Below are 21,805 nucleotides of genomic sequence, written 5' to 3'. Positions count from 1 at the left end.
TTTCCCACGGGATTTCAGACCCTAAATCCACGCGGGAGAAGCTGCGGGCATCAGCTAGTGTATAATATGTTTTCAAGTGGCTGTAGCTATCAAGTTCCTATGCCTTAGGTCGTCGGGAGGCGGTCGGCTCGCAGGCCCGGGGGAAATCTTTTCAACGGGAACGAGGGTGGATTAACTCACTCTAATACGTCAATTCCATGCCCCGGACATGCATTTTGTATAATCAGTTGCGTGAGGCGCACTTTATTTGTGCAGCAACCATGCTCACTTTTTCAATTTATAATGAACCAGCTCATGCCCGCGTCCTCGTCACCAAACAGTTCTAATAAGTTTAAGTGACTCTAAGAAGTGGTGATATGAAAAAAACCGGCCAAGTGCGAGTCAGACTCGCGCACCGAGGGTTCCGCAGTCGGATATTTTTTTCCGACAGAATAATAAAACAGATTTTATTATTTTATCTGTTTTAGAATGTAGGTACAGGTAAAATCCTTTCGTATGATAGCCCCCCTTGGTATAGTTATCTCACTTTGAAAATTGAAACATATATTTTCTTTTGCAATGTAGGTACCCACAAATTCACGGGTTTCGGATTTTTTTCTTTACTTGTGCTATAAGACCTACCCTCCTGTTCATGATTCTAGTTCAACGGAAGTAGCCTATAGGTTTCCTTGACAGACACGACAGAGTGACAAATGGACAGACAGACAGACAACAAAGTGATCCTATAAGGTTTTCGTTTTTTCCTTTTCGTACGGAACCCTAAAAAAGAATTATACCCGTCGGAGTTTGTTGTGGGTTCATTTAAGACCTGAGCGCATTTGGAACCCTTCGTATCTTTAGTTTTGAGTTCACGAAATCAATAAAATTTATCACCTTACATTTGGCTATAAAATGATTCCCTAAATACCTACTTGATTCTAACCAATATGCTAATCGGTCAGTTTATTATATTATTTAGCGTGTGAAAAGTGCACCATCGCATCGCATTGACTTCGCCCTTTGAGCTATTGCAGCCACGTGAGTAGATAAACCCCTAAATTATAGGTAACTAGAGAATGCCCGCGACTTCGTCCGCGTGGATTTAGATTTTATAGATCCCGTGGAAACTGTTTGATTTTCCGGGATGAAGAGTTGCCTATTTCGATTACAGGGACGCAAGCTACTTCGGTACCTTTCATACAAATCGGTTAAGTGGATGGGTCTTTAGGAAACTCTTTGATTTTCCGGGATAAAAAGTATGTCCGTCCCCGGGATATAAGCTAACCCTGTACCAAATTTCGTCAGAATCAGTTACACTATTGGGCCGTGAAAAGGTAGCAGACAGACAGACAGACAGACATACACACAGATAGACAGACAGACAGACACACTTTCTAGTATGGATAATATGGATATGAATAGGTATATCGACGTTAACAAATCACAAAGTTTAGCTACATACCGCTTTACAAAGTCAGGTGAAAACACACCCCTCCTCGTTAAGACCCTTTGTGGGGTCAAAACAATGCGTACGACAGACAGACGTGCATTTGCTCATTGCAGAATTGAACCCCCAACCCCCGACCCCTAGGGCACGTGGGGTGTTAATTAGTTAATATGAATGCGCTTTGTACATTTCCTTGATCTTTTTCATTATTTTAAAGCGCGTTTTAGCGTGATTTTTCATTTATGAGTAGGTAACACTCAAAGGCAAAGTCAAAGTCAAAATCATTTATTCAAAGTAAGTACACTGATATAGATCCCCTAGATCTGAACTAGTAAATAAAAACTAATAATAATCCTCATCAAAATCAAATCATGGGCAAGTGCAAGCTTCTGTTGCAGTAAAAAAAATTGTCTACCGGCAGATGTCTATTGTTGGGCATTTGGGTCTCTTGTAGGGACTCCCACACCACCAAGTATCCAAGTAACCACGGTTTTCAGATTTTTTCCTTTACTTGTGCTATAAGACCTGCCTAGCTACCTTTCATGATTCTTGGTCAACGGAAAGTACCCTGTTGGTTTTCTTGACAGACACGACAGGCAGATAGACAGACAACAAAGTGATTTTATAAGGGTTCCTTTTTTCCTTTTGACGTACCCTATAAAGGCAAACCTAATGTCTATGAGTCTAATAAACCAAATTAAAGAGCTAAAACATAGACGTGCAATTTTCTGAAACAAACAAGTGCGTTTCTTTAAAAAATTACTCATATTAAACACTCAATTCGACATTCTAAATAGACGATAAAGGGCTCTTATGACTAAAAATGCAAAGCAACAATGCGTTCCAAATTATAGAACCTTACACAATAGCTCTAAATCGCCTGCTTTCAGCCATTCTGTACAATGCCTGCTTTAAATACCGTTGCATTGTCTTGTCCGTTCCTAAGTATCTAGTGTTGTGAGCGCTAATGCAACCTGGAGACGTACAATTACGCTACTGTCTTGTGAAAGGAGGAATTGCTATGTTTTGGCAAGGAATTTCTCTTAAAGTTTCATAATCCATACTAATATTATAAATGCGAAAGTATGTCTGTCTGTCTGCTACCATTTTACGGCCCAACAGTTTAACCGATTTTGATTAAATTTGGTACAAAGTTAGTTTACATCCCGGGGACAGACGGGGGCTACTTTTTATCCCGGAAAAGCAAAGAGTTCCCACGGGATTCCTAAAGACCCATCCGCTCAACCGATTTGTATGCAATTTGGTACCGAGGTAGCTTGCGTCCATGTTATTGACATAGACAACTTATTATCCCGGAATACCAAACAGTTCTCACGGGATCTTCAAAAACCTACATCCACGCGGACGAAGTCGCGGGCATCCTCTAGCTATTTTCATAAAATATACCTGTTTGATAAAAAGCTTTTTCTTAATAAAGTTAAAGTCACTTAACTCAATACATCCAAAGGTACAGTTGCCTAAGTTTAAAATAGCACAATACAAAGACCGTCGAGACAAGTCGGCCACATTGACAAATGGCGGCTGTGGGATATACGAAACAAACTCTATTCAGAAACCTTATTCCGTGCACTTTTTACCCGACTACGGCAAAGCCAAAAGGAAGGGTATGTATGTAGGCTTAGGTATTTAAGTGTGTTCCACCGTAGCACCTAAACTACTGAGCCTATTTTGATGAATAGGCTACATTTTATACCTACGAAAAAATCGACCTGAAGGAGTATTTATTCGTCCAAGCCTGAATGATGTTACATCAAAAGCAAAAATTTTTTTGCTATTGTATCGAGTGGGATATCAAATGAAAGAGGAAAAAAATCTATGTTCATAAAATATATAAATATATGTAGTTAGTACAATGTTAAAATACACCGAGCGACAGAAAAACAATTTTACTAAGTAATATATCTATCGCTATCTATCGGAAGTACGCAGGTAGTAATCGGGTTTTAGAGTTGTTTATCTCACTATAATATTATCAGGTAGAGCACTTGATAGCAATTCCATAAATGCAAGGTTAATATGCAACCAACAGCCAATCAACAAATAGACACACTTTTTGGTTTTTATAGTATGTCATCTATCTGTTTGTCTGTCCGTCTGTCGTGTTTGTCAAGAAAACCTATGGGGTACTTCCCGTTGACCTAGAATCATGAAATTTGGCAGGTATGTAGGTCTTATAGCACAAGTAAAGGAAAAAATCCGAAAACTGAGATTTTGTGCTTAAATCACACAAAATGAATTTAAAATGTGTTCACGAAAAATTTAATTTACCAAATCACATATAGATGGCGTCTGTTATTAACTTGCAGTGCTCTACATAAAAGTGTTAGATATACCTTGTATGATGTGGTACGGAACCCTTCGCGTGCGAGTCCAACTCGCACTTGACCGGTTTTTTAACGGACTAGGACTATACCTGTTTAAGTTTTTAATGGCACTCGTACACAGAATAAGGCGTCAGCTTTTTACTCTCCCCACATTTCTTTGCGGACGGTACACGGTCGGTTTTTGCACCTGAATCGGGGAAGATTGATTCTACCGAGTTAAGCTTTTAAGTCAACTTTTTCAACTTTTGTTATTCGGTCAATCTTTGCTGGGACTTTTAAAAGCATTGGCTGAAAACTGTTGGGATAAAAGTATCATGGAAAATCGGGGCTTGGAACCTTTTTGGGCTGAAGTAAGGCTGAAGTAAGTTTATTATAATCTAGAGTACTTAAGTAGTGTGTGCCGACCTCACCTCTCAAAACAAAATAATAAAACCCACGTCGGTCCTGACAAAAAATTAATTAAAAAGACTTTTTAACCCCCGACCCAAAAACAGGGGTGTTATAAGTTTGACGTGTGTATGTGGCATCGTAGCTCCTAAACCAATGAACCAATTTTAATTTTGTTTTCAGTTAGTAATCCAAGAAGATCAGTTCAGCCGTTTGAAAGTTATCAGCTCTTTTCTAGTTACTGTAACCTTCACTTGTCGGGGGTGTTATAAATTTTTAATTTACACTTGTAAATAATGTAAAAACTCTGATCTCTTGATATCGCTCCTTTGTTATATTTGCAAATTATTTTTGATTTGTATTGTTTTTTTTTTTCAAAAATTTAGGTATAGCCATGCCACACTCTGGAAGATGTAAGCATTCTAACGATACCCCATATATACAAATCTGTTCAGGAATTTCTAAAAGTTATCGTGGAATAAAGGAACTTGCTTAAGTACCATACCCAATGAAAAAAATTACTCACACTCCTGTTTTTGGGTAATCGTGTTACTTAATAATTTCATTTCTGAACTAAGCAAACCCACTGAAATCAATAAGTATTCAATTTCGAATAAACTTTAAACAACTAAACCTTACCAATAGGAAATCGATATTTGTAATACTGAAAACTCGATGTGACGAGTATCACATTACAAGTTTTGTCTTAACCGAAGACAACCTACCTTCAAAGCGGCTTTAAAAGTACTCCAAAAACAAACAAAAATAAACCCTATTCCCTCAACTTTAAGGTTGTTTAAAGCTTTAACTTATAAACAAATTTATTTAAGTAAATAGTTTTACAGAAATGAACTTTATTTGTTTACGAATAAGGTGGTAGTTACAGGCAAATGTAAGTTGGTTGGAGTACCAATTCGCCTGGGAAATTATGGTAATAGACGGTTGCTACAGTTGGCAGCTATTTGATAGATAAAAGGATATTTGGATATTGGTATATTGGTATTAACTGATCGAATTCGAGAAATAGGTTCTGTACTGTCTAGTCGATAACTCAAAGCTGTATTCCCTGTGCTGCGGAATAGGTACGGCTTATGGTAAATTCATTTTCCCTCGACTCTATCTTTTATCTTTTCGCAGAAATACTGACCTATTTATAATTTTATTTATTTTAATTTGATTGTGATTGTGATCAACCCATTTCCACCCCACTACTGAGTACGGGTCTCCTCTCAGAATGAGAAGGGTCATAGTCTGCCACGCTGGCCCAATGCGGATTGGCAGACTTCACATACCTTTGAGAACATGGAGAATTCTCAGGCATGCAAGTTTCCTCACGATGTTTTCCTTCACCGTTAAAGCAAGTGATAGTTAAGTGCTTAAAACGCACATAACTGAAAAGTTAGTGGTGCGTGCCTGGATTGAACCCCCGACCTCCGATTAGGACGTTCTAACTACTAGGCTACCACAGCTTTTTAATATTATACATAAATGCATATACAGTATATACTTGCACCACCTACCTCTAATATCTATAGCTATGTCCTTTGCACCATTTTGGTTGGCTACTCGCTAGGCAGCAATAAGGCCGCCAAATTGTACCTACCTGCCTATATTTTGTTGTGCTTTGTATGTGTTTTTTCTGTACTAATTTTGTGGTGTACAATAACATTCATTTTTCTTACCTATCTTTCCGCTCAAGCCAAGTTCACCTGTGTGAAATTAGCGTGAATTTTTAATGACTGCTCTGGAATTTATGCCTTATGGAAGGTCTTATGTTCGAATCCCGGCTGGGTCGATTAGGTTTCATCATTATCATCATCATCGTCAATTGATAACGTCCACTGCTGGACATAGGTCTCTTGTAAGGGTTTTCATATGCCACAGTCTTACGCCTCCTGAATCCAGCAGGCTTTTGCGGTTTGTTTGATGCCTCAAGGTCTATGGGTTTTTGGAACTACATACCCCACCCATTGCCACTTCATGTGCACAAGCCGTAGAAACATAGTTCACTATATGGGTTAGGTACTCCTGGTTCTCTTACGGATCTCCTTTTTTTTTGAAATTTATAGACTAGCGCTTAACTGCGGTCAGACCTGTTGCTAAGTGATGATGCAGTCTAAGATGGAGTTCGCTTGCTTAGAAGATGCCTATTTACTCTTGACTTGAAGGTACTTACATATATAGAAGTTGATGGGAAAGCTGATGCGAAAAGGGCGTTCCATATCCTAGCGGGTCGAATTAGAAACGAGGAGGCAAATCGCTTCGGACGTTTCCCTGAAATTTCGACTACTTATACGTACGAGAGCAGACCTTGACGATACCTTGCAGTACGATAGTAGAAAGGTGAAGATGAAACCAGCTCAAAAAGTCCTTGGGCACACTCTTCGAAAAACCTATATCCCGTAGATTTTTTATTCAGAAACAAGTTAGCTCATGACTGCAATCTCACCTGGTGGTAAGTGATGATGCAGTCCAAGATGGGAACGGGGTAACCTGGAAGGGGTATGGCAGTATTTATCAAACCAATCATACCCGTTAGGTTTATACAAGGCATCGTATCGGAACGCTATATCGCTTGGCGGCACGGCTTTGCCGGTAGGGTGGTAACTAGCCACGGCCAAAGCCTCCCACCAGACCAGACACCAGAGAATTTAGAAATTCAAAAAATTCTTAGCTCCTGTCGGGAATCGAACCCGGGACCTCCCACTAATAAGACCACAGCGTTTACCACTGTGCCAGGGAGGCCGTCAAGATAAACAGGCAACTTTGCGCCGATGTAATTTTGGGTTACCTATCACGTTTAGTTAACTTTACACAGGTTAACATAATAATATAGTAATACGAGTCCATGTAACCGACATGTTGACTAAATCAACCTCAAATTAATCCTGCGATGATTGGTTTTGGCTATCATCGCATTAAATTGAAATTATATTGAATCTGCAATGCAATTTACGTTCTCGTTACAGACTGACATATTATTACTAAATTATACGTGGCGTTTGTATACGTGAGTTGCAAATGAAAATGAGCTTTTTTTAAACTCCGACCCAAAAAGAGGGGTGTTATAAGTTTTTCGTGTGTATCTATCTGTCTGTGGCATCGTAGCTCCTAAACCAATGAATCGATTTTAATTTAGTTTTTTTTTGTTTGAAAGGTGGCTTAATCGAGAGTGTTCTTAGCTATAATTCAAGAAAATTGGTTCAGCCGTTTGAAAGTTATCAGCTCTTTTCTAGTTTTGTTATACACGTCAAAGTTTCGGTAAATATGCAGGGATTTTTTAATTTATGACCTTTGTAAACTACTTATATTTGACAAAAAATAAATAAATATTTTATTTCGAAATATTCATAGTTATTAGTTTTTTTACTGTAAAATCATTGCATTTCCCTGTTTTCTGTTTAATCTTGTTTTATTTACAAAAGCGAGTACTCTGTCTTGTCAAAAGCAGCATGAAAGCATCAGACACAAGCAAAGAGCCGACGGCTACCTAGTTAATTATTTAATAGTACGCGAAAATATTATGTTACATATTTTACAAAAACATCAACGTATGTACGTTGTTAGGATCGCTAACTACTTTGAGTGCAATGCGATTCGTTGCTATATGCTATTTTTACTTCTTGAAGGCTGTGGCACATTGCTTTTTATGGTACGCTAAGCGTCATACTTAAGAGATATACGCAAGAATATCTGAAGCAGAACATTAAAAGTAATAAAGTCACCGACCACAATATCGGGGGTCATTCGTTCAACAAAAAACAAGCTTTATACTTTTAAGCTGTAAGACCTAATAGCACTTGTATAACTATAACATTTTCTTCTAAAGAAGTTTTTTCGGCGGAATAAATCTTTTCAAAAATTCAAAATAAAACTTATTATTATTTATTCGCATTTGGCTTGTTTCCCCTTCAACCCTAGACCAACACGATCAGATAGCTAAAACAGGAGAAAGTTCATTTTGAGTTGAACAAGTCGAGTCACAGGTAAGATTGGAAACAATGGGCTAGATTTAGACCTATCTATTTCTCAGACTGTCATATTTTTTGACATGAAATGGTGGTGATAACTTGAAGGGTGCTGATTTTCTCTCTTTTCGTATTTTTTTGTACCAAAATGAAGACTATGATTTTATCTAGATAAACGTTTGAGTTATTACCCCAAAGATGGTAAAAATATCGAACTATATTTTCTCATAGCGTCTCTTAAACTAGTAAACAGCCCTTACCCCGGTCGCAGCGCCTCGGGGCGCTCATTAAAATTTCAGCGTTTCCGTTTACACCCCGTTTTGTGTCTGACGCGAGTTACTTGCGTTATTAACGAAATACCAGTAATTACCGATTTTGTGTGTTATTAGTTATCACTTAGCCAAAATTATCCAAAAGAGTGTCTGTCTTTTACCTTTTGACAGACCATTCGTTAAACCGATTTTGAGGAAATTCGGTGCAGAATTGGACATACTTATCCTACTTTTTATTCCGGCAAATCAAAGAGTTTCCTCGGATTTTTTCAAAAACGTGGCATAATTTATTTGGTTCAGAGATTGCATCCTGAAGACGGAATCAATAGATTATTTTTCATCTCGGTAAATTTAAGAATTCCCATGATTTTTTTTAAAACCTAAATCCACGCGGGCAAACTCGAGAACATCATCTAGATACTTATTACATCATCCAGATATTTAATTCCGGAACATTTGCAAAATATAATATATTTAACAAAAATATTCAAATATGCAATAAATTCTAGTAATTTTGGAACAGGAAACATATACAATTTGTACAAAACACGTGAAAATTATATTCACAGGATTGGAAATATCAATACACAGTTTTTAATATAGTACCTACCAGCTACCTAGTTCATTAAACCCGACTCTCGAATCTCTATGGCCACAATATTTACTGTCGATATTGCGGACGGAATGAAAACATTTTCATTACCAGCCCAGTTTTAATTGATATTTCCATTTTAATAAGCTTTTCAATATGTAGTATCCAGAATTAAGGTGAACGCACATTTACCTGCACCGTACGTCCCGCACGCAAATATAATGTTTTTCATGAAATCTGTGTAACCTCGCACATTTAACTGAACGTTATTAACGCCTGTCAAACCTAGAGTCCGTTATAAAAAACTACGAATAGGTATAATGCATTAACATAAACCTGCCATTTTACGAGAATAATGATAATTCCATCATCAACATAATAAGAAGGGCTTAGGCTTTAGTCAGCCACGCTGGCCCAGTGCGGATTGGCAAACTTCGTACACCTTTGAGAACAGTCAGACGTGCGGGTTTGCTGACTATAGTTTCCTTCATCGTTGAAGCAAGTGCTATTTATTGGCTTAATACATGCATAACTCGGAGAGTTAGACGCGCGTGCCCGGGATTGAACCCCCGACATCCCGAATAGAACAACGTCTTTACCACTAGGCTATCACCGCCCTAGGATCATTTACGAGAATATGGACAACTTAAAACCTTAAACTATAACTTAACTCATGCGTCACGTTTGTTAACTCGAAAATATATGAAAAGGGTCAGACAATTAACAACAAACAATTATTAACAAAATATATATATTTTTACCCACTTAAAATTTACTGTGTACGATATAAGGCTATGAAATGCTGTTACATAAACTTCAAACTGGACTATCTCTCTACTACTGTGCTGCTAAGATAATATGATATGAACAGTCTGGCTCACAGAGTGTACAAAATGTATTTCACGCATAGTTGCAATATTATACTTAATATCATAAAGATTCATTACAGGTTCACGACAGTTATGAAACTTGTAACAAAACATCAAAGCTTCACCTACACTGACAGGCGTCAAATGTTACCTGCATCTGGCGCTAGGTTGGCTATTAAACGACTAGGTATTTTTTATTTCACGTAAGCCCTAGCGTAATATTTGACAGATTCGATCTAGGATCAAACCGAGAGTTTCTCCACTCTAATTCACTCTGGATATGGTCTGAAGAAAATTGCGGCTCGTTGATCCTGACAAATATGCGATCACCTTCAATAAGCCTTTCAATATGGAGTATTCAGAATTAAAGATTTAAATATAAACAATTTTGTTCTCTATCAGCAAAGAAATAAAGACCACAGTCGGCTTGTGGTTATTATTTACTTTATAGTGATGAAAATATAAATATGAATGGGCAAAATGTAAAAGTAACATAAAAACGATCATTTACATGTAAATGTAAAAGTGCTTGCTTCCTTTTTGTCTATGATTTTCAATTATTTTATCCTTCATTGCGGGCATTTTGCATAATATATTGAAAAAGTTTATTTTTTTCTTTATTTATTTGCATTCATGTCATGTCATGTATTTATAGGTATCCTTCATTGTTTATGGTTCCATATCTTTAGAGAGAAAAATCGGCCAAGTGCGAGCCAGACTCACGCACCGAGGGTTCCGTACTGGGGTATTTTTACCGACATTTTGCACGGTAAATCGAAAACTATTGTGCATTTATATAAAAATCTGTTTTAGAATATACAGGTAAAGCCATTTCATATTATACACCACTTGGTATAGTTATCTTACTTTGAAAATTGAAAATACAAATTATTTTTTCATTGTAGGCACACTTTTTTTGTGTGCCTACAATGATGTGAAATTCTCAATTTTTAGATTTTTTTATTTACTTGTGCTACATACCCACCTGCCTAGTTGTAAAAAAAATTATAAACCCTCCCCCCCCCCCCCCCCCCCCCCCCCAAACGGAAGGTTACAGTAACTAGAAAGGAGCTGATAACTTTCGAACGGCTGAACCGATTTTCTTGGATTATAGCTAAGAACACTCTCATCAAGCCACCTTTCAAACAAAAACAACTTAATTAAAATTGGTTCATTAGTCTAGGAGCTATGATGCCACAGAGAGATACACAGATACACACATCAAACTTATAACACCTTTCTTTTTGAGTCGGGGGTTAAAAAATACTCACTAAAAAGAAATAAATTAAACTCCCTACCCTTCATCACCTACTGCAGTGTAAATAAAAATAGAGCCACGTAAATACTGACCCATAAAAGCCAACCCCACACAACCGACCCCCCACAAGGCTACGCGGTAACATGTATGGTGGCGACTGTTTGGACATGACACGCATTTTTCACGCCCCAGGTGGCCATTGACGCGTTGTCATTGAAACAGGCATAAGGGCTCTTGTTTTTTAACCCACGACGCAATATGAGGGGTGTTTGACGTGTATATCTGTGGTATATATCGTTGCTCCCAAACGGATTAGTCTATTTCAATTTAGTATTTTACGGGTTACGTACCTACCTCAAAAGGAAAAACGGAAAAAAATGAACTATATAAGATCACTTTGTTGTCTGTCTGTCCGTCTGTCTGTCTGTCGTGTCTGTCAAGAAAACTTATAGGGTACTTCCCGATGACCTAGAATCATGAAATTTAGCAGGTACGTCAGGCAGGACCTACGTCTTATAGCATAAGTAAAGGCAAAAATCTGAAAATCGTGGATTTGTGGTTACTTCACAAAAATAATAATAAAGTCTGATTTGCACTTAACCGGTTTTTTAACCAACGACGCAATAAGAGGGGTATTATAAGTTTGACGTGTATATCTGTGGTTCTGTCTGTAGTATCGTAGCTCCCAAACAGATGACCCGATTTCAGTTTAGCTTTTTTGGTGGGGTGTTTTTTACCCGACTGCGGCAAAGCCAAAAAGCTCAGGCATGCAAGTTTCCTCACGACGTTTTCCATCAAATTCATAAAATTCCTAAAAAATGCACAAAAGATAACTGATACGCCATAAAAGTGTACGAGCATGGCTTCGGGCGAGTTTATACAATACGGTTATCGAGTTAATGGGGTGCTACTTTATGGTGTGTTATGGCGAAAATGGCGGCTTAACGTGTTGAAGATTCTGCGCCATACTTATCTTTGCGTGACAGAGGAAGCGTAACGTGTTTTATACCTCTTTAATGACTCTTTATTACTTTGAGGATTGATTGATGATCACTTATCACGATCAACCCATCGCCGGTCCACTACTGAACACAGGTCTCTTCTTAGAATGGGAACCATTTAGCCATAGATCGCCACGCTGGCCAAGTGCGGATTGGCAGACTTCACACACCTTCAAGAATATCATGAAGCACTTTGCAGGTTTACTCGCGATGTTTTCCTTTACCATTAAAGTAAGTATATAAGTATGCTCAAAACGCGCAAACTCCGAAAAGTTAGAGGTGCGTGCCCGGGATAGAATCCCCGGCCTCCCAAATAGGACGCTGACGTCCTAACCACTGCTTTATGACGATTGATTAAAATTATTAACACCAGTATCTCTACATAAATTCAACAAACAACAAACTAGGCAAAAGCCGAAATCATTCAGTACACAATAATTCAATCCGCAAATCAAGGAAAAAGCTCAATTTTCCTTTAACGCACCACCGCTTTCATCCATGCCTGTTTGTACTATGTAGTCCGGTCAAAAATTGTAACAAAATTATACCACTGCTGTAACTGACCTGAATTAAAAATAGTTTAATAAAATATAATATCTTTTTAAATATACATCCCGGGATAAAAAGTAGCTTATACTTATTATGCCAAACTCTCTAAACCTTTAGCTATATTCTATTTATGTAAAATATCTCTTGAATTAGTTGCTCTGTTGCAGCGTAACAAGGTACAGCACACAATATGCGATGCTCGCCCTCCTATTGCTAAACATGCTGGAAAAGGAAGCAATAGCAAAATAAAGCAAGAAATACGCACTACTACCACACAACACGACAGATCTTCTAAAAATGCTCCACATACGTTTTATTCTGACACCGGTCCATTCTTAGGAGATAAACTCCAGGTCTAACTGTATCCATGCAAAAAATGACGTTGATCCGTTGCTCCGTTGCAACGTGATTGAAGGACAAACGAACCAAACTATACCAATGCAAAAAAGAAGCACACTTTCGCATTTATAATATGAGCAGTAATTTATTTTGACAGCTTCGTGGTTTCACCCACCCATGCAAAGAATCACATTGATCCATTACTTCGTTGCGACGTGATTGAAGGACAAGCCAACAAACAAGCACACATTCGTATTTATAATATGGGTAGTGATTTTGACAGCTTCGTAGTTTTAAATGTCAAAAAATAATTCACCGCCACATTTTTTGACCGGACTATAATCCACAATAGAAAAAACCACAATAGCTCTTTTATCGCGACCGTCACATTTTCATGCGAATGGCCAACAATGAATAAAAGTTATTCACAACGCGGGAGTCGTCAATCTGTTAGCAAGTTAGCCTATTCACGTCCGCAAATACTTGAATAACCCAATTCTATTCTATACATTTTCGGTTTACTCCGTTACAATGTGCTATTTATCTTTCCATATATCACTACCCATATCACTATCCGTATTATTAATGCGAAAATGTATATTGGTTTGTTAGTTTGTCCTTCAATCACGCAGCAATAAGTACTTACTATTAAAATACAAGCAATACTTATTAACTTTACGCTTAATTGGAGGGGGAGCATGACTAGTATGGCTAATATTCCTTCTAAAAAAAAATACATTCACGGATTACCTACTACCTAACCTAGGATACTACCTAATTTTTTGCATGGATATAGGCCTGGAAAATGGCAGTCAATTTTTATCCCTCATTTATTTTTTATTCATAACATTATTCCCAAGGGAGTTTTAAAAAACCTAAACCACGCAGACGAAATCCCGGGCATCGTCTAGTCTTTTATAAATGGCATACTTACATACTTTGTGGAGATTTGTGCGTCGTGAGGTTTTATGAGAGACCCCAAAGTACTGAAGTTGAATAGCCGAAGTTTGAGTTATTCGGATTGCTTTTAACCCTTTGACAAATCTTTTGGGACACAAAGATATTTTGACCGTTCTAGAATTTGTTCCATAGAGCTGAGAATTTTATTGTACTTATTAGTGTCTAGCTGATGCCCGCAACTTCGTCCGCGTGGAATTAGGTGTTTGAAATCCCGTGGGAGCTGTTTGATTTGCCGGGATAAAAAGTAGGCTGTCTCACTCTCTAAATCTAACTAGATCCATGCAAAAAATCTGTCGATCCGTTGCTCCGTTGCGGTGTGAATGTTCGAATGATGAATTAATGAGCTTATAATATGTCCGAGTAATGGACTTTAAGAGGGCTCTCTCCGTCACTCGTTTCATACAATCGTAGTTCCAATTTCATTTGAATATTAAGCAACCAAAGTCCATGAAATTTTGCAGACATATTCTAGAAACTAATATCTTTGTCTGTGTTTTTCCAGATTTCTGTTAAAATATTCGGTTTCAAAATTACGCGGTCTTAAAAATTTTCATACAAATCTTTGAGCCCCTGTAATTTTAAAACTACATATTTTTAGAAAAATCTAAAACACCACAGACACAGATATTAGTTTCTAGAATATAGAATATGTCTGCAAAATTTCATGGACTTTGGTTGCTTGATATTCAAATGAAATTGGAACTAAGATTGTATGAAACGAGTGACGAAAGAGAGCCCTGTTAAATACATCTTACGTCGCGTCGCCTGAATTCAGCTGCTCCCTGTCGTCTATGCACCTAGTGAGAGGTCTGCCAACGCCTTGCTTTCCGGTCTGTGGCCGCCATTCTAACACCCTGAGATCCTAATTTTATTTATTTATTTATTAACATTAATCTTATAACTATTTACATTTTGTATTCTTGTCGGTTGTCTAATCTCTATCGTCTAATGTCTATTGGTTTTTTCGAACTATGTGCCCTGCCCATTGCCACGTCAGCTTCGCAATCTCTTGAACTATGTCAGTTACTCTGTTTCTCCTACGGATCTCTTCGTTTCTGATTTGATCATGTAGAGAAACTCCATGCACACTGAGTGACTCTGAACTTTCCTATAAGACCCATAAGTTAGCGACCAGGTCTAATTTGAATATTAATAATCGACACCAATATTACTTTATGAAACTAAAGCTAAGCGCGTCAGATGCGTCAAAGCTTAATGAATGCGCCCATCAGTCTCAAAACTTAACCAACACCAATATTTGGTTACTGTGCATGTTAACAAAGGTGGCATATTATATTAACCCAAACTTAACTGGGAAATTTATTACAAAAGCTCTAAGAAAACTTTTACCACGCACACCGAAAATTGCCACCATCGTTGCTTTTCCTAATACATTGCTGGATTTACTCATTATTTTATTTAACGCTCGAACAAAACCAGCAATGTGTATTACATAATTCAAGGTGCAGGGTGGCAATGAGTTTGTAAGTCGTTTCCAGTACAAGTTAAGTATGAAGGGAACCAAGTTTGGACGGCTACGTCTGCACCAAGACATGCACGTAAATGCACGGAGCCGTGATGACACGCTGTATGAGACAAAAGATTGAGTTATGCTTCGCCTATGCATTATTAAATATCTAAGTTTGTTAACACTTCGATTTAAGCCCCTTTTCTGTAGCGTAAATAATTTACTTGTGGTTCATTTCGACCCAAGATTTATTTTCATGTTTAGGTACTAAAGGACATTTAATGAGAGATTCCTGAAGAACAAAGTTGCTTTATTGCCAGGGTTAAAACAATTATGTCTGGGCCCGGCAAGCGCGGGATTTTGGCGGTCTTCATCTTGGAACTTCATCCTGAAACGCACATAAAGTGAACTAATTTTTAAAATTTATAAAATCTTTCTTGAATTTTGCAAAAAAAAAAACTGTAAGAATATCAAAAGTTATCTTGCTTTCTGCGCTCGCGCTTTTATTGAGCGTTTCATCTCTCAACTGTTGATCAACATTTTATGAATAGTTTCAAATAAATAGTTAGAAATATAAAATTTTGTTTGAAATAAACATAATAATTATACTATCCGTTTTAAAACCTTTTTTTGGTATGAATATTTTACTGTCTTCAAACAAAAACTTCTCATGAAATGTGTAATATTTTTTAATTTTATCTTGTGTTTTAGAGCAAAAGAAAACATATTTCTTTATTATTATTTCGCAGATTCGATCCAAACCTATGTAATTAAGAATGCGTAAGACGTAGATTTGTAGACCCACAGAGAAAAAAAATTCATTGTGACTTAAAGTTACTACTTATTAGGGCCAAAAAATCTAGGTCTTTTCGACCCGGTAGTGAGTCTTTAAGTATTAAACTTGCGTCTTGTCTGTAAAGGAGTAGGTATTCCTTGTCTAATATTAGTAGTTCCAAGTTATGATTTATGGTTTTAAGGAAACTAATATATAAGTTACGGTGTGAAGTTATGAATAACTAAACCACAGTCTAGATTTTTTATTCAGGCAATGTTAACTTTTTTCATTTCGCACAAAGATTATTACATTACTGATGGCGTTCATTAGACCATAGGTTTTATCATCAGTTTTGGCAGTCACTGTTGTGATTGACGGATTTCCTACTTCCAGTTATTTTTTAATTTTTCGTCAGTATCAAAAATTGGGGATATTATATATTTTGACCTGCTTTTTTCTCGCACCTTTGCCGCTCGAGTCGCTATATTAAAAAACTTTTAATTAATTTCATTTCAATATTGTGTTTATTGTAGATTGAATTTAAAAGAATTAGGAAATTAGCATTTTGAATTTTATTGCAGAATCGATTTATTTATCTAAAACCTATCTCTAAAGGTCGATTCACACCAATTGGGTACACGTGACACGTGCGTAGTGACGCGCGTAAACCCCTAACCAAAAGAAAAAGTTGTGTGAACTACTGGACGGATTGGGCTGTTTTGCATGCTATCTATGAGTGCGTCGTAAACATCCGATAAGAAAGGATTTTTGAAAATTCAACACCTAAGGAGGTGAAATAGGGGTTTGAAAGTTGTCCATGTGGTAAGAAGTCGCAGACATAAGCTAGTTTAAGTAGGTATAATATCAATGTACAAAAAGTTTCTTCAAAAACGGCTCAAAGGTAATGAGTGTAACATAAAAATTGTAAAATATTATAATTAAGTAGTGGATATTTCCCGACAGATTACATTCCCTACAAAGCGCAAAGGTTACAAGTACAATTTACTGTAAACAGCCTTTATAAACAAGGCTAGTTTATTTCTGTCGCCAACCGCCCGACGGCTAGGAAAAACCGGCCAAGTGCGAGTCGGACTCGCATATAACGGGTTCCGTACCATATCGTACAAGATTATAACACTAAGTATATTTAATTTGTTTTAATTGCGTGGTGGCTATCCATGCTAAACTAATATTATAAATAAATGCGAAAGTGTGTCTGTCTGTCTGTCTACTACCATTTCACGGCCCAACAGTGTAACCGATTCTGACGAAATTTGGTAACTACAGGGTTAGCTTATATCCCGGGGACGGACATAGGCAACTTTTTATCCCGGAAAATCAAAGAGTTCCCGCGGGATTCCTAAAGACCCATCCACTTAACCGATTTGTAAGAAAGGTACCGAAGTAGCTTACGTCCCTGTAATCGAAATAGGCATATTATCCTGAAAAATCAAACAGTTCCCACAGGATCTATAAAAATCAAAATCCACGCAGATGAAGTCGCGGGCATCCTCTAGTTTTTAATATTATCTACCCGAAGGGTGCCAACGCAACTATATTACAAAACCTTCACTGTCCATCCATCTGTCAGTGAACTGAATCTCATGAATCATAGGTATAATGTATTTCTATTGCCGGTATAATAGATATAATACATCACACTTCACACTAATATTATAAAGGCGAAAGTTTGTATGTGTGTGTGTGTGTGTGTGTGTGTATGTTTGTTACTCATTCACGCAAAATACTGGACGGATTGGGCTGAAATTTAGAATGGAGATAGATTATACCCTGGATTAGCACATAGGCTACTTTTTATCCCGGAAAATCAAAGAGTTCCCACGGGAATTTTAAAAACCCACATCCACGCGAACGAAGTCGCGGGCATCAGCTAGTAATATATAATACAACAAATGTAATAAAAAAACTCGACTCTCTACCTATTACGCTCATTCATGATTCATGAGATACGCTGATAGATAGACTGACGAACAGCAGAAGCTAAGAGTCTGGCTAACGAAAGTAGAGACAGAGAATTTCAAAAAATATGAGTATGGCAGCCTCAAAATTAGTATGACAGATCTGAAATAAGCAAGTCTACCTTTTTAACCCCCGACCCAAAAAGAGGGGTGTTATAAGTTTGACGTGTGTATCTGTGTATCTGTGTGTCTGTGTATCTGTGTATCTGTCTGTGGCATCGTAGCGCCTAAACGAATGAACCGTATTTAATATAGTTTTTTTTGTTTGAAAGGTGGCTTGATCGAGAGTGTTCTTAGCTATAATCCAAAAAAATTGGTTCAGCCATTTAAAAGTTATCAGCTCTTTTCTAGTTTTCTTGTAGAAAAGAAGGTTAACTAACCGTTAGGTTCATAATATTATGTCAATTGACAAATGTCAAGCTGTCGAGATGGACGTTGCCTAGATACGTCATAATTATTTATTTGAAAATGATGTTTTGGAAAACTCAGATACTTTGGACAGCTATAATCCTAGAAAATCAGTTCAGCCGTTTGAAAGTTAGCAGCTCTTTTCTAGTTACTGTAACTTTCACTTGTCGGGGGTGTTATAAATTTTTAATTTACACTTGTTCAGTCTCTACTTCAGTATGGCAGCCCCATATGACTATGACAGATCTGGAATAAGCAAGTAGTCCACCTTTTTCAGTCTCTATTTTGGTTAGTCAGGCTCTACTAACAGGGTCCCGTTGCACCCTTCAGTTACGGAACTCTAAAAACGCTCTACTATTTTATTTTGCCGCCTTTCGCTTTAAGAACCGCTATAATTATTACAACTTACATTAAAATTACTGCACTGCAATGCAGGTAAAATGCTTACATTTTCCAACTAATGAGGTTTTTGAGAGTAAACGAGGAAGGTTTAAGCAATAAAATTATTTCTACCGTCGTAATGACAATTTTAAGCGAGCACAGCGATTTTGCTGTAAACGTATCAGCTTTTGTCATTAAAATTATTAATTCTGAACTAAAAAATTTAAACTATAAAACCTTAATTAAGCTTTCCATGCCCTTTCAGCATCAGTTTTCTCCTCCAATTGTAGAATGGGTTACCTTCAAGTCAAGGGTGAAAAAGCATCTTCTAGGCAAGCGCTCTCAAATTTAGGCTGCATCATTACTTGTCATCAGGTCTGATTGCAGCCAAGCGCTAGTCAATATATTAAAAAAAACCGGCCAAGTGCGAGTCAGACTCGCGCACTGAGGGTTCCGTGCTCGGGTATTTATTCCAACATTTTGCACTATAAATCAAAAACTATACATAAAAATAAATAAAAATCTGTTTTATAATGTACTCCACAAATTTTTTTTAATGATGTAACCACGAATTCGCGGTTTTCAGATTTATTCCTATACTTGTGCTATAATACCTACCTACCTGCCAAATTTCATTATTCTAGGTCAACGGGAAGTTCCCTATAGGTTTCTTGACAGACACGACGGACGGACGGACGGACGGACAGACAGACAGACAACAAAGTGATCCTATAAGGGTTCCGTTTCCGCTTCCGTTTTCCGTCCCAAAAACCTAAATTTTCTGAACTTGCTGATACAAGATACAAGATACAAGATTTTTATTTGCAGAAACAGTTTTTGTTTACAGTTAGATGTTATTAAATACATATTGTGTAATACATAGTAGAAATGTTTCACCTTACATAATCAGGCATGCAAAATTTTAAGTTACAGAGTCATTCATATTAAAGATTCATTTATTTAAACTATTCTTTGAATTTCAAAAATTCATCTACTGTGTGATGATGTGTTGTGTGTGTGTACTGAGCACTGTTATCGCTAGACTCCCACAATGTAGTATGCTAGTATTAGCGCATTAGATATTTATTTTACGCCCTACGTATACTCTGAGGAACCTAAGTAAATAGTGTTTAAAAATGCAGAACTTTTAAACCAACTCCGGAGATTTCGCAAAACATAAGAAAAATCTTGCTTTGTTTCTACACTCAGACGGCCGACTGTTTACTAATTAATGTTGCCCGCATGTTAACGTGTACTGCCACCATGGTTATTAGACTTACACGGATATTTTATTTTTAATGATCGAGCAACGATCTTGTTTTATTCCCATATATTCATCATCATTAGAATCAACCCATCGCCGGCCCACTGCTGAGTGTGTCAACTGGTCCAGTGTGGATTGGCAGACTTCATACACCTTTGAGAAGATTATGGAGAACTCTCAGGCATACAGATTTTCTCACGATGTTTTCTTTCACCGTTGAAGCAAGTGATATTTGATTGTTTGAAACGGACATAACTCCGAAAAGTTTGAGGTGTGTGCCTGGGATCGAGCCCCCGACTCCCCTAGTAGAAGGCAGATGTCTTAACTTTTAGGCTATCACCACTTAAATTAAAAGTATAATTGTATTAAAATAACCGACTGTTTATCGTAAGTGTGAATTTACAGACAAATAGTAGTGTGCATTTCCATATTCACCACCATGGCCCGGTTTGCCACTCACCGTTATGTTATATCGGCATATCACGCATAACACCAGGTTTTCGTTTACCGTGGAGAAATATGTCCAGCCGACCAATCAGATTCTTAGTAGATGACGAGAAAAAATTATCACGCCATCTTTAAAAAATCTGATTGGTCGATCTCTTCTACAATCAGCTCAGGGAAACCAGGCATAATTATGCTGCGTGATTATATGACGTGAGGGCAGAGACGAATCTGTGAACAGGTAACTCGCGTTCCGAAGAGAGAAAGTATGAATTCTCTTTCTATTCCTGAGCATGGTCACCCTACAGTTTCCCCGCACACTCGTCGCCTGCTGTTGCCACTTTTTATTTGTAATTACTTGATGTGTTTCGGATTGGAATTAAATCTCGTCACCGTGCTTCGTGCAGCGCATTAGGGGCGCCAACAGCTGAGCTGTTTAGAAAATACGTACTAAGAGATTATTCTAAACTAGCTGATATGGGACACATGTTAAAATGAAACGTAAGAAGCCATTTTTTACGAATTATATCAGTATGATATATTCGTATAATTCGTAATGATACGACCACTGGTCTTACTGGTGACTATAGCTCAGGTTAAAATAGGCATTAAAAATTTAACTGAATCAGTTAAAATGTCCGTATAAAATATAAAATTAATGCAAATCAAAGACATTTTAACTAAAACATGCTTCTTATATAAAAATGCTACTCTTTTTTTTTGTAACAACGACAGTCAATTACACTATCACACTAATATTATAAAGGCGAAAGTTGGTGTGTATGTGTTTGTGTATGTTTGTTACTCCTTCACGCAAAAAATACTGGGCGAATTTGGCTGAAATTTGGAATGGAGGTAGATATTATCCTGGATTAGCACATAGGCTACTTTTTATCCCGAAAAATCAAAGAGTTCCCACGGGATTTTGTAAAACTTAAATTCACGCGGACGAAGTCGCGGGCATCAGCTAGTATCTAAATACAAGAAAGCCCAAGCCAAAGATAATACAAATAGTTACTTAAATGGTTGAATAATAAAAACTTATGAAGGTCATACGTAGTTAGCAAGTCCATTTAAACTATGAACATAATACTAGTTCAGCGAAGGAATTGTCTAGATT

Source organism: Maniola jurtina, chromosome 20 (assembly GCF_905333055.1).
Source record: "Maniola jurtina chromosome 20, ilManJurt1.1, whole genome shotgun sequence".
Classification (NCBI taxonomy): domain Eukaryota; kingdom Metazoa; phylum Arthropoda; class Insecta; order Lepidoptera; family Nymphalidae; genus Maniola; species Maniola jurtina.
The sequence above is the reverse complement of the archived record's forward strand: the minus strand, read 5'-3'. Positions refer to the sequence as shown.